Source organism: Bombina bombina, chromosome 7, assembly GCF_027579735.1.
Source record: "Bombina bombina isolate aBomBom1 chromosome 7, aBomBom1.pri, whole genome shotgun sequence".
Classification (NCBI taxonomy): domain Eukaryota; kingdom Metazoa; phylum Chordata; class Amphibia; order Anura; family Bombinatoridae; genus Bombina; species Bombina bombina.
Genome location: NC_069505.1, coordinates 53,312,261 through 53,327,255, shown reverse-complemented (window position 1 = coordinate 53,327,255; position 14,995 = coordinate 53,312,261). Strand labels below are relative to the sequence as shown.

The 14,995-nt window shown below is 36.7% G+C and overlaps 1 protein-coding gene across 2 annotated transcripts in view; it reads left to right on the top strand.

The window, feature by feature from the left end:
• Nucleotides 1–14,995, top strand: part of LOC128665868 (pre-mRNA-processing factor 39) — a 727,810-nt gene that overhangs the window by 595,188 nt on the left and 117,627 nt on the right. The gene's annotated exons all lie outside the window — the stretch shown is intronic.

The window sequence follows — 14,995 nt, the reverse complement described above, 5'->3', positions numbered from 1 at the left end:
TAATTAACGAGCCATTACAAGCGATCCCAAAATGTGCCCCAAATGCTCCCAAAATACTGTGTAGTTTATTTTATTAAAAATTAAGACAGCAGCATCTTTATTTTTTAATAAAATAACTGCACTAGGAGGGTTTTGGGAGTAAAGTTGGTGGGAGTGAATTGTTAGAGAAAAAAAAATGACACTGAAAAGTTCCTTTACATTGTGGTCTATGGGAACTGTGTGTTCCCAGTAAATATATTGATGTATATGGTGAAATACATATATATTTATGTGTTAAAGGGACAGTAAACCTTAAAAATAATGTTATATAATTCTGCACATAGTGCAGAATTATATAACATTATTTAGGTGCTATAGCTATAAATGCCTTTTTTACCTTTTAATTTGTTAAAAATATGGTGCTTTTACAGACCCGCTCTCTGCTGAGCGGGTCTGTTATATTTAGTCAGCGCATCGGGCCAGCTGTATAGTCACAGCCCGGCCCGACCGAGCCATAAGACTAAGTGCAGCTCGCTCCTGTCACAGGAGCGAGCTGCACTTAGTCTTATGGCTCGGTCGGGCCGGGCTGTGACTATACAGCTGGCCCGATGCGCTGACTAAATATAACAGACCCGCTCAGCAGAGAGCATAGAGCGGGTCTGTGAAAGCGCCATATTTTTAACAAATTAAAAGGTAAAAAAGGCATTTATAGCTATAGCACCTAAATAATGTTATATAATTCTGCACTATGTGCAGAATTATATAACATTATTTTTAAGGTTTACTGTCCCTTTAATATGTGTATATACATACTGTCCTTTTGATAATATTGTGTGTAGTGCAGTACTCCCACCACAGAGGTCGCTGTGGCTTTTGATTTTCGTCTATTGTCATTGCCAGTCTCATTGCTTGCAGTAGTATTATTTTACTGCAGTTTTCTTTAGCTGAGTGTGTTACACTGAAGGTTAGCAGTGTTTACACAGGTGTGAGGTAAGGGGAGACATGACATATATATATATATAAATAATACAGGGAGGTTAGCAGTGAGTATAAAGGTGTGAGGTAAGGGGAGACATGACATATATATATATAATACAGGGAGGTGAGCAGTGAGTATAAAGGTGTGAGGTAAGAGGAGACATGACATATATATATATATAATACAGGGAGGTTAGCAGTGAGTATAAAGGTGTGAGGTAAGGGGAGACATGACATATATATATATATAATACAGGGAGGTTAGCAGTGAGTATAAAGGTGTGAGGTAAGGGGAGACATGACATATATATATATAATACAGGGAGGTTAGCAGTGAGTATAAAGGTGTGAGGTAAGGGGAGACATGACATATATATATATATAATACAGGGAGGTTAGCAGTGAGTATAAAGGTGTGAGGTAAGGGGAGACATGACATATATATATATATAATACAGGGAGGTTAGCAGTGAGTATAAAGGTGTGAGGTAAGGGGAGACATGACATATATATATATAATACAGGGAGGTTAGCAGTGAGTATAAAGGTGTGAGGTAAGGGGAGACATGACATATATATATATAATACAGGGAGGTTAGCAGTGAGTATAAAGGTGTGAGGTAAGGGGAGACATGACATATATATATATATAATACAGGGAGGTTAGCAGTGAGTATAAAGGTGTGAGGTAAGGGGAGACATGACATATATATATATATAATACAGGGAGGTTAGCTGTGAGTATAAAGGTGTGAGGTAAGGGGAGACATGACATATATATATATATAATACAGGGAGGTTAGCAGTGAGTATAAAGGTGTGAGGTAAGGGGAGACATGACATATATATATATAATACAGGGAGGTTAGCAGTGAGTATAAAGGTGTGAGGTAAGGGGAGACATGACATATATATATATATAATACAGGGAGGTTAGCAGTGAGTATAAAGGTGTGAGGTAAGGGGAGACATGACATATATATATAAATAATACAGGGAGGTTAGCAGTGAGTATAAAGGTGTGAGGTAAGGGGAGACATGACATATATATATATAATACAGGGAGGTTAGCTGTGAGTATAAAGGTGTGAGGTAAGGGGAGACATGACATATATATATATATAATACAGGGAGGTTAGCAGTGAGTATAAAGGTGTGAGGTAAGGGGAGACATGACATATATATATATATATAATACAGGGAGGTTAGCTGTGAGTATAAAGGTGTGAGGTAAGGGGAGACATGACATATATATATAATACAGGGAGGTTAGCAGTGAGTATAAAGGTGTGAGGTGAGGGGAGACATGACATATATATATATATATAATACAGGGAGGTTAGCAGTGAGTATAAAGGTGTGAGGTAAGGGGAGACATGACATATATATATATAATACAGGGAGGTTAGCAGTGAGTATAAAGGTGTGAGGTAAGGGGAGACATGACATATATATATATAATACAGGGAGGTTAGCAGTGAGTATAAAGGTGTGAGGTAAGGGGAGACATGACATATATATATATATAATACAGGGAGGTTAGCAGTGAGTATAAAGGTGTGAGGTAAGGGGAGACATGACATATATATATATAATACACGGAGGTTAGCAGTGAGTATAAAGGTGTGAGGTAAGGGGAGACATGACATATATATATATAATACAGGGAGGTTAGCTGTGAGTATAAAGGTGTGAGGTAAGGGGAGACATGACATATATATATATATAATACAGGGAGGTTAGCAGTGAGTATAAAGGTGTGAGGTAAGGGGAGACATGACATATATATATAATACAGGGAGGTTAGCAGTGAGTATAAAGGTGTGAGGTAAGAGGAGACATGACATACATATATATATATATATAATACAGGGAGGTTAGCAGTGAGTATAAAGGTGTGAGGTAAGGGGAGACATGACATATATATATAATACAGGGAGGTTAGCTGTGAGTATAAACGTGTGAGGTAAGGGGAGACATGACATATATATATATATATATATAATACAGGGAGGTTAGCAGTGAGTATAAAGGTGTGAGGTAAGGGGAGACATGACATATATATATATAATACAGGGAGGTTAGCAGTGAGTATAAAGGTGTGAGGTAAGGGGAGACATGACATATATATATATATATAATACAGGGAGGTTAGCTGTGAGTATAAAGGTGTGAGGTAAGGGGAGACATGACATATATATATATATAATACAGGGAGGTTAGCAGTGAGTATAAAGGTGTGAGGTAAGGGGAGACATGACATATATATATATATAATACAGGGAGGTTAGCAGTGAGTATAAAGGTGTGAGGTAAGGGGATACATGACATATATATATATAATACAGGGAGGTTTGCAGAGAGTATAAAGGTGTGAGGTAAGGGGAGACATGATATATATATATATATAATACAGGGAGGTTAGCAGTGAGTATAAAGGTGTGAGGTAAGGGGAGACATGACATATATATATATAATACAGGGAGGTGAGCAGTGAGTATAAAGGTGTGAGGTAAGGGGAGACATGACATATATATATATATAATACAGGGAGGTTAGCAGTGAGTATAAAGGTGTGAGGTAAGGGGATACATGACATATATATATATAATACAGGGAGGTTTGCAGAGAGTATAAAGGTGTGAGGTAAGGGGAGACATGATATATATATATATATAATACAGGGAGGTTAGCAGTGAGTATAAAGGTGTGAGGTAAGGGGAGACATGACATATATATATATAATACAGGGAGGTGAGCAGTGAGTATAAAGGTGTGAGGTAAGGGGAGACATGACATATATATATATATATAATACAGGGAGGTTAGCAGTGAGTATAAAGGTGTGAGGTAAGGGGAGACATGACATATATATATAATACAGGGAGGTTAGCAGTGAGTATAAAGGTGTGAGGTAAGGGGAGACATGACATATATATATATAATACACGGAGGTTAGCAGTGAGTATAAAGTGTGAGGTAAGGGGAGACATGACATATATATATATAATACAGGGAGGTTAGCTGTGAGTATAAAGGTGTGAGGTAAGGGGAGACATGACATATATATATATATATAATACAGGGAGGTTAGCAGTGAGTATAAAGGTGTGAGGTAAGGGGAGACATGACATATATATATAATACAGGGAGGTTAGCAGTGAGTATAAAGGTGTGAGGTAAGAGGAGACATGACATACATATATATATATATATAATACAGGGAGGTTAGCAGTGAGTATAAAGGTGTGAGGTAAGGGGAGACATGACATATATATATAATACAGGGAGGTTAGCTGTGAGTATAAACGTGTGAGGTAAGGGGAGACATGACATATATATATATATATAATACAGGGAGGTTAGCAGTGAGTATAAAGGTGTGAGGTAAGGGGAGACATGACATATATATATATAATACAGGGAGGTTAGCAGTGAGTATAAAGGTGTGAGGTAAGGGGAGACATGACATATATATATATATAATACAGGGAGGTTAGCTGTGAGTATAAAGGTGTGAGGTAAGGGGAGACATGACATATATATATATATAATACAGGGAGGTTAGCAGTGAGTATAAAGGTGTGAGGTAAGGGGAGACATGACATATATATATATATAATACAGGGAGGTTAGCAGTGAGTATAAAGGTGTGAGGTAAGGGGATACATGACATATATATATATAATACAGGGAGGTTTGCAGAGAGTATAAAGGTGTGAGGTAAGGGGAGACATGATATATATATATATAATACAGGGAGGTTAGCAGTGAGTATAAAGGTGTGAGGTAAGGGGAGACATGACATATATATATATAATACAGGGAGGTGAGCAGTGAGTATAAAGGTGTGAGGTAAGGGGAGACATGACATATATATATATATAATACAGGGAGGTTAGCAGTGAGTATAAAGGTGTGAGGTAAGGGGATACATGACATATATATATATAATACAGGGAGGTTTGCAGAGAGTATAAAGGTGTGAGGTAAGGGGAGACATGATATATATATATATATAATACAGGGAGGTTAGCAGTGAGTATAAAGGTGTGAGGTAAGGGGAGACATGACATATATATATATAATACAGGGAGGTGAGCAGTGAGTATAAAGGTGTGAGGTAAGGGGAGACATGACATATATATATATATATAATACAGGGAGGTTAGCAGTGAGTATAAAGGTGTGAGGTAAGGGGAGACATGACATATATATATAATACAGGGAGGTTAGCAGTGAGTATAAAGGTGTGAGGTAAGGGGAGACATGACACATATATATATATAATACAGGGAGGTTAGCAGTGAGTATAAAGGTGTGAGGCAAGGGGAGACATGACATATATATATATAATACAGGGAGGTTAGCAGTGAGTACAAAGGTGTGAGGTAAGGGGAGACATGACATATATATATATATAATACAGGGAGGTTAGCAGTGAGTATAAAGGTGTGAGGTAAGGGGAGACATGACATATATATATATATAATACAGGGAGGTTAGCAGTGAGTACAAAGGTGTGAGGTAAGGGGAGACATGACATATATATATATATATATATAATACAGGGAGGTTAGCAGTGAGTATAAAGGTGTGAGGTAAGGGGAGACATGACATATATATATATATATAATACAGGGAGGTTAGCAGTGAGTATAAAGGTGTGAGGTAAGGGGAGACATGACATATATATATATATAATACAGGGAGGTTAGCTGTGAGTATAAAGGTGTGAGGTAAGGGGAGACATGACATATATATATATATAATACAGGGAGGTTAGCAGTGAGTATAAAGGTGTGAGGTAAGGGGAGACATGACATATATATATATAATACAGGGAGGTTAGCAGTGAGTACAAAGGTGTGAGGTAAGGGGAGACATGACATATATATATATAATACAGGGAGGTTAGCAGTGAGTACAAAGGTGTGAGGTAAGGGGAGACATGACATATATATATATATATATATAATACAGGGAGGTTAGCAGTGAGTATAAAGTGTGAGGTAAGGGGAGACATGACATATATATATATAATACAGGGAGGTGAGCAGTGAGTATAAAGGTGTGAGGTAAGGGGAGACATGACATATATATATATATAATACAGGGAGGTTAGCAGTGAGTATAAAGGTGTGAGGTAAGGGGAGATATGACATATATATATATAAATAATACAGGGAGGTTAGCAGTGAGTATAAAGGTGTGAGGTAAGGGGAGACATGACATATATATATATAATACAGGGAGGTTAGCGGTGAGTATAAAGGTGTGAGGTAAGGGGAGACATGACATATATATATATAATACAGGGAGGTTAGCAGTGAGTATAAAGGTGTGAGGTAAGGGGAGACATGACATATATATATAAAATACAGGGAGGTTAGCAGTGAGTATAAAGGTGTGAGGTAAGGGGAGACATGACATATATATATATATAATACAGGGAGGTTAGCTGTGAGTATAAACGTGTGAGGTAAGGGGAGACATGACATATATATATATATATATATATAATACAGGGAGGTTAGCAGTGAGTATAAAGGTGTGAGATAAGGGGAGACATGACATATATATATATATATAATACAGGGAGGTTAGCAGTGAGTATAAAGGTGTGAGGTGAGGGGAGACATGACATATATATATATATATATATATAATACAGGGAGGTTAGCAGTGAGTATAAAGGTGTGAGGTAATGGGAGACATGACATATATATATATATAATACAGGGAGGTTAGCAGTGAGTATAAAGGTGTGAGGTAAGGGGAGACATGACATATATATATATATAAAATACAGGGAGGTTAGCAGTGAGTATAAAGTGTGAGGTAAGGGGAGACATGACATATATATATATAATACAGGGAGGTTAGCAGTGAGTATAAAGGTGTGAGGTAAGGGGAGACATGACATATATATATATATATAATACAGGGAGGTTAGCAGTGAGTATAAAGGTGTGAGGTAAGGGGAGACATGACATATATATATATATAATACAGGGAGGTTAGCAGTGAGTATAAAGGTGTGAGGTAAGGGGAGACATGACATATATATATAAATAATACAGGGAGGTTAGCAGTGAGTATAAAGGTGTGAGGTAAGGGGAGACATGACATATATAGATATATATAATACAGGGAGGTTAGCAGTGAGTATAAAGGTGTGAGGTAAGGGGAGACATGACATATATATATATATATATAATACAGGGAGGTTAGCAGTGAGTATAAAGGTGTGAGGTAAGGGGAGACATGACATATATATATATATATATATAATACAGGGAGGTTAGCGGTGAGTATAAAGGTGTGAGGCAAGGGGAGACATGACATATATATATATATAATACAGGGAGGTTAGCAGTGAGTATAAAGGTGTGAGGTAAGGGGAGACATGACATATATATATATAATACAGGGAGGTTAGCAGTGAGTATAAAGGTGTGAGGTAAGGGGAGACATGACATATATATATATATAATACAGGGAGGTTAGCAGTGAGTATAAAGGTGTGAGGCAAGGGGAGACATGACATATATATATATATAATACAGGGAGGTGAGCAGTGAGTATAAAGGTGTGAGGTAAGGGGAGACATGACATATATATATATATAATACAGGGAGGTTAGCAGTGAGTATAAAGGTGTGAGGTAAGGGGAGACATGACATATATATATATAATACAGGGAGGTTAGCAGTGAGTATAAAGGTGTGAGGTAAGGGGAGACATGACATATATATATATATAATACAGGGAGGTTAGCAGTGAGTATAAAGGTGTGAGGTAAGGGGAGACATGACATATATATATATAATACAGGGAGGTTAGCAGTGAGTATAAAGGTGTGAGGTAAGGGGAGACATGACATATATATATATATAATACAGGGAGGTTAGCAGTGAGTATAAAGGTGTGAGGTAAGGGGAGACATGACATATATATATATATAATACAGGGAGGTTAGCAGTGAGTATAAAGGTGTGAGGTAAGGGGAGACATGACATATATATATATATAATACAGGGAGGTTAGCAGTGAGTATAAAGGTGTGAGGTAAGGGGAGACATGACATATATATATATATATATAATACAGGGAGGTTAGCAGTGAGTATAAAGGTGTGAGGTAAGGGGAGACATGACATATATATATATATAATACAGGGAGGTTAGCAGTGAGTATAAAGGTGTGAGGTAAGGGGAGACATGACATATATATATATATAATACAGGGAGGTTAGCAGTGAGTATAAAGGTGTGAGGTAAGGGGAGACATGACATATATATATATATATAATACAGGGAGGTTAGCAGTGAGTATAAAGGTGTGAGGTAAGGGGAGACATGACATATATAGATATATATAATACAGGGAGGTTAGCAGTGAGTATAAAGGTGTGAGGTAAGGGGAGACATGACATATATATATATATAATACAGGGAGGTTAGCAGTGAGTATAAAGGTGTGAGGTAAGGGGAGACATGACATATATATATATATAATACAGGGAGGTTAGCAGTGAGTATAAAGGTGTGAGGTAAGGGGAGACATGACATATATATATATAATACAGGGAGGTTAGCAGTGAGTATAAAGGTGTGAGGTAAGGGGAGACATGACATATATATATATAATACAGGGAGGTTAGCAGTGAGTATAAAGGTGTGAGGTAAGGGGAGACATGACATATATATATATATATATAATACAGGGAGGTTAGCAGTGAGTATAAAGGTGTGAGGTAAGGGGAGACATGACATATATATATATATAATACAGGGAGGTGAGCAGTGAGTATAAAGGTGTGAGGTAAGGGGAGACATGACATATATATATATATAATACAGGGAGGTTAGCAGTGAGTATAAAGGTGTGAGGTAAGGGGAGACATGACATATATATATATATAATACAGGGAGGTGAGCAGTGAGTATAAAGGTGTGAGGTAAGGGGAGACATGACATATATATATATATATAATACAGGGAGGTTAGCAGTGAGTATAAAGGTGTGAGGTAAGGGGAGACATGACATATATATATATATAATACAGGGAGGTTAGCAGTGAGTATAAAGGTGTGAGGTAAGGGGAGACATGACATAAATATATATATTATACAGGGAGGTTAGCTGTGAGTATAAAGGTGTGAGGTAAGGGGAGACATGACATATATATATATAATACAGGGAGGTTAGCAGTGAGTATAAAGGTGTGAGGTAAGGGGAGACATGACATATATATATATATAATACAGGGAGGTTAGCAGTGAGTATAAAGGTGTGAGGTAAGGGGAGACATGACATATATATATATATAATACAGGGAGGTTAGCAGTGAGTATAAAGGTGTGAGGTAAGGGGAGACATGACATATATATATATATAATACAGGGAGGTTAGCAGTGAGTATAAAGGTGTGAGGTAAGGGGAGACATGACATATATATATATATAATACAGGGAGGTTAGCAGTGAGTATAAAGGTGTGAGGTAAGGGGAGACATGACATATATATATATATATAATACAGGGAGGTTAGCTGTGAGTATAAAGGTGTGAGGTAAGGGGAGACATGACATATATATATATATATAATACAGGGAGGTTAGCAGTGAGTATAAAGGTGTGAGGTAAGGGGAGACATGACATATATATATATATATATTATATGAATATATATACTATATATAAATAAATACAGGGAGGTTAGCAGTGAGTATAAAGGCTGTGAGGTAAGGGGAGACATGACATATATATATATATATAATACAGGGAGGTTTAGCAGTGTGTATAAAGGTGTGAGGTAAGGGGAGACATGACATATATATATATATAATACAGGGAGGGTGCTAAGCAGTGAGTATAAAGGTGTGAGGTAAGGGGAGACCATGACATATATATATATATAATACCAGGGAGGTTAGCAGTGAGTATAAAGGTTGTGAGGTAAGGGGAGACATGACTTATATATATATAATACAGGGAGGTTAGCAGTGAGTATAAAGGTGTGAGGTAAGGGGAGACATGACATATATATATATAATAACAGGGAGGTTAGCAGTGAGTATAAAGGTGTGAGGTAAGAGGGAGACATGACTATATAATATATATATTATATAATACAGGGAGGTTTGCAGTGAGTATAAAGGTGTGAGGTAAGGGGAGACATGACATATATATATATATATAATACAGGGAGGTTAGCAGTGAGTATAAAGGTGTGAGGTAAGGGGAGACATGACATATATATATATATAATACAGGGAGGTTAGCAGTGAGTATAAAGGTGTGAGGTAAGGGGAGACATGACATATATATATATAATACAGGGAGGTTAGCAGTGAGTATAAAGGTGTGAGGTAAGGGGAGACATGACATATATATATATATATAATACAGGGAGGTTAGCAGTGAGTATAAAGGTGTGAGGTAAGGGGAGACATGACATATATATATATAATACAGGGAGGTTAGCAGTGAGTATAAAGGTGTGAGGTAAGGGGAGACATGACATATATATATATATAATACAGGGAGGTTAGCAGTGAGTATAAAGGTGTGAGGTAAGGGGAGACATGACATATATATATATATAATACAGGGAGGTTAGCAGTGAGTATAAAGGTGTGAGGTAAGGGGAGACATGACATATATATATATAATACAGGGAGGTTAGCAGTGAGTATAAAGGTGTGAGGTAAGGGGAGACATGACATATATATATATAATACAGGGAGGTTAGCAGTGAGTATAAAGGTGTGAGGTAAGGGGAGACATGACATATATATATATATATAATACAGGGAGGTTAGCAGTGAGTATAAAGGTGTGAGGTAAGGGGAGACATGACATATATATATATATAATACAGGGAGGTTAGCAGTGAGTATAAAGGTGTGAGGTAAGGGGAGACATGACATATATATATATATAATACAGGGAGGTTAGCAGTGAGTATAAAGGTGTGAGGTAAGGGGAGACATGACATATATATATATATAATACAGGGAGGTTAGCAGTGAGTATAAAGGTGTGAGGTAAGGGGAGACATGACATATATATATATATATATATATATATAATACAGGGAGGTTAGCAGTGAGTATAAAGGTGTGAGGTAAGGGGAGACATGACATATATATATAATACAGGGAGGTTAGCAGTGAGTATAAAGGTGTGAGGTAAGGGGAGACATGACATATATATATATATATAATACAGGGAGGTTAGCAGTGAGTATAAAGGTGTGAGGTAAGGGGAGACATGACATATCTATATATATATATAATAATACAGGGAGGTTAGCAGTGAGTATAAAGGTGTGAGGTAAGGGGAGACATGACACATATATATATATATATATATATAATACAGGGAGGTTAGCAGTGAGTATAAAGGTGTGAGGTAAGGGGAGACATGACATATATATATATAATACCGGGAGGTTAGCAGTGAGTATAAAGGTGTGAGGTAAGGGGAGACATGACATATATATATATAATACAGGGAGGTTAGCAGTGAGTATAAAGGTGTGAGGTAAGGGGAGACATGACATATAATATATATAATTACAGGGAGGTTAGCAGTGAGTATAAAGTGTGAGGTAAGGGGAGACATGACATATATATATATATATAATACAGGGAGGTTAGCAGTGAGTATAAAGGTGTGAGGTAAGGGGAGACATGACATATATATATATATATACAGGGAGGTTAGCAGTGAGTATAAAGGTGTGAGGTAAGGGGAGACATGACATATATATATATATATATAATACAGGGAGGTTAGCAGTGAGTATAAAGGTGTGAGGTAAGGGGGAGACATGACATATATATATATATATATAATACAGGGAGGTTAGCAGTGAGTATAAAGGTGTGAGGTAAGGGGAGACATGACATATATATATATATAATACAGGGAGGTTAGCAGTGAGTATAAAGTGTGAGGTAAGGGGAGACATGACATATATATATATAATACAGGGAGGTTAGCAGTGAGTATAAAGGTGTGAGGTAAGGGGAGACATGACATATATATATATATATAATACAGGGAGGTTAGCTGTGAGTATAAAGGTGTGAGGTAAGGGGAGACATGACATATATATATATATATAATACAGGGAGGTTAGCAGTGAGTATAAAGGTGTGAGGTAAGGGGAGACATGACATATATATATATATATAATACAGGGAGGTTAGCAGTGAGTATAAAGGTGTGAGGTAAGGGGAGACATGACATATATATATATAATACAGGGAGGTTAGCAGTGAGTATAAAGGTGTGAGGTAAGGGGAGACATGACATATATATATATAATACAGGGAGGTTAGCAGTGAGTATAAAGGTGTGAGGTAAGGGGAGACATGACATATATATATATAATACAGGGAGGTTAGCAGTGAGTATAAAGGTGTGAGGTAAGGGGAGACATGACATATATATATATAATACAGGGAGGTTAGCAGTGAGTATAAAGGTGTGAGGTAAGGGGAGACATGACATATATATATATATATAATACAGGGAGGTTAGCAGTGAGTATAAAGGTGTGAGGTAAGGGGAGACATGACATATATATATATATATAATACAGGGAGGTTAGCAGTGAGTATAAAGGTGTGAGGTAAGGGGAGACATGACACATATATATATATATATAATACAGGGAGGTTAGCAGTGAGTATAAAGGTGTGAGGTAAGGGGAGACATGACATATATATATATATAATACAGGGAGGTTTGCAGAGAGTATAAAGGTGTGAGGTAAGGGGAGACATGACATATATATATATATAATACAGGGAGGTTAGCAGTGAGTATAAAGGTGTGAGGTAAGGGGAGACATGACATATATATATATAATACAGGGAGGTTTGCAGAGAGTATAAAGGTGTGAGGTAAGAGGAGACATGACATATATATATATAATACAGGGAGGTTAGCAGTGAGTATAAAGGTGTGAGGTAAGGGGAGACCTGACATATATATATATAATACAGGGAGGTTAGCAGTGAGTATAAAGGTGTGAGGTAAGGGGAGACATGACATATATATATATAATACAGGGAGGTTAGCAGTGAATATAAAGGTGTGAGGTAAGGGGATACATGACATATATATATATATACTACAGGGAGGTTAGCAGTGAGTTTAAAGGTGTGAGGTAAGGGGAGACATGACACACATATATATATATATAATACAGGGAGGTTAGCAGTGAGTATAAAGGTGTGAGGTAAGGGGATACATGACATATATATATATATATATAATACAGGGAGGTTAGCAGTGAGTATAAAGGTGTGAGGTAAGGGGAGACATGACACATATATATATATATATATATATATATATATATATATATATATATATATATATAATACAGGGAGGTTAGCATTGAGTATAAAGGTGTGAGGTAAGGGGATACATGACATATATATATATATATAATACAGGGAGGTAAGCAGTGTGTTTACAGGTGTGAGGTAAGGGGAGACATGACATATATATATAATACAGGGAGGTTAGCAGTGAGTATAAAGGTGTGAGGTAAGGGGAGACATGACATATATATATATAATACAGGGAGGTACACAGGTGTGAGGTAAGGGGAGACATGACATATATATATATATATATAATACAGGGAGGTACACAGGTGTGAGGTGAGGGGAGACATGACATATATATATATAATACAGGGAGGTGAGCAGTGAGTATAAAGGTGTGAGGTAAGGGGAGACATGACATATATATATATATATATATATATATATATATATATATATATATATAATACAGGGAGGTGAGCAGTGAGTATAAAGGTGTGAGGTAAGGGGAGACATGACATATATATATATATATATATAATACAGGGAGGTTAGCAGTGAGTATAAAGGTGTGAGGTAAGGGGAGACATGACATATATATATATATATAATACAGGGAGGTTAGCAGTGAGTATAAAGGTGTGAGGTAAGGGGAGACATGACACATATATATATATAAAACAGGGAGGTTAGCAGTGAGTATAAAGGTGTGAGGTAAGGGGAGACATGACATATATATATATATAATACAGGGAGGTTAGCAGTGAGTATAAAGGTGTGAGGTAAGGGGAGACATGACATATATATATATATATAATACAGGGAGGTTAGCAGTGAGTATAAAGGTGTGAGGTAAGGGGAGACATGACATATATATATAATACAGGGAGGTTAGCAGTGAGTATAAAGGTGTGAGGCAAGGGAGACATGACATATATATATATAATACAGGGAGGTTAGCAGTGAGTATAAAGGTGTGAGGTAAGGGGAGACATGACATATATATATATATATAATACAGGAGGTTAGCAGTGAGTATAAAGGTGTGAGGTAAGGGGAGACATGACATATATATATATATAATACAGGGAGGTTAGCTGTGAGTATAAAGGTGTGAGGCAAGGGGAGACATGACATATATATATATAATACAGGGAGGTTAGCAGTGAGTATAAAGGTGTGAGGTAAGGGGATACATGACATATATATATATAATACAGGGAGGTTAGCAGTGAGTATAAAGGTGTGAGGTAAGGGGAGACATGACATATATATATAATACAGGAGGTTAGCAGTGAGTATAAAGGTGTGAGGTAAGGGGAGACATGACATATATCTATATAATACAGGGAGGTTAGCTGTGAGTATAAAGGTGTGAGGTAAGGGGAGACATCACATATATATATATAATACAGGGAGGTTAGCAGTGAGTATAAAGGTGTGAGGCAAGGGGATACATGACATATATATATATAATACAGGGAGGTTAGCAGTGAGTATAAAGGTGTGAGGTAAGGGGAGACATGACATATATATATATATATATAATACAGGGAGGTTAGCAGTGAGTATAAAGGTGTGAGGTAAGGGGAGACATGACATATATATATAATACAGGGAGGTTAGCAGTGAATATAAAGGTGTGAGGTAAGGGGAGACATGACATATATATATATAATACAG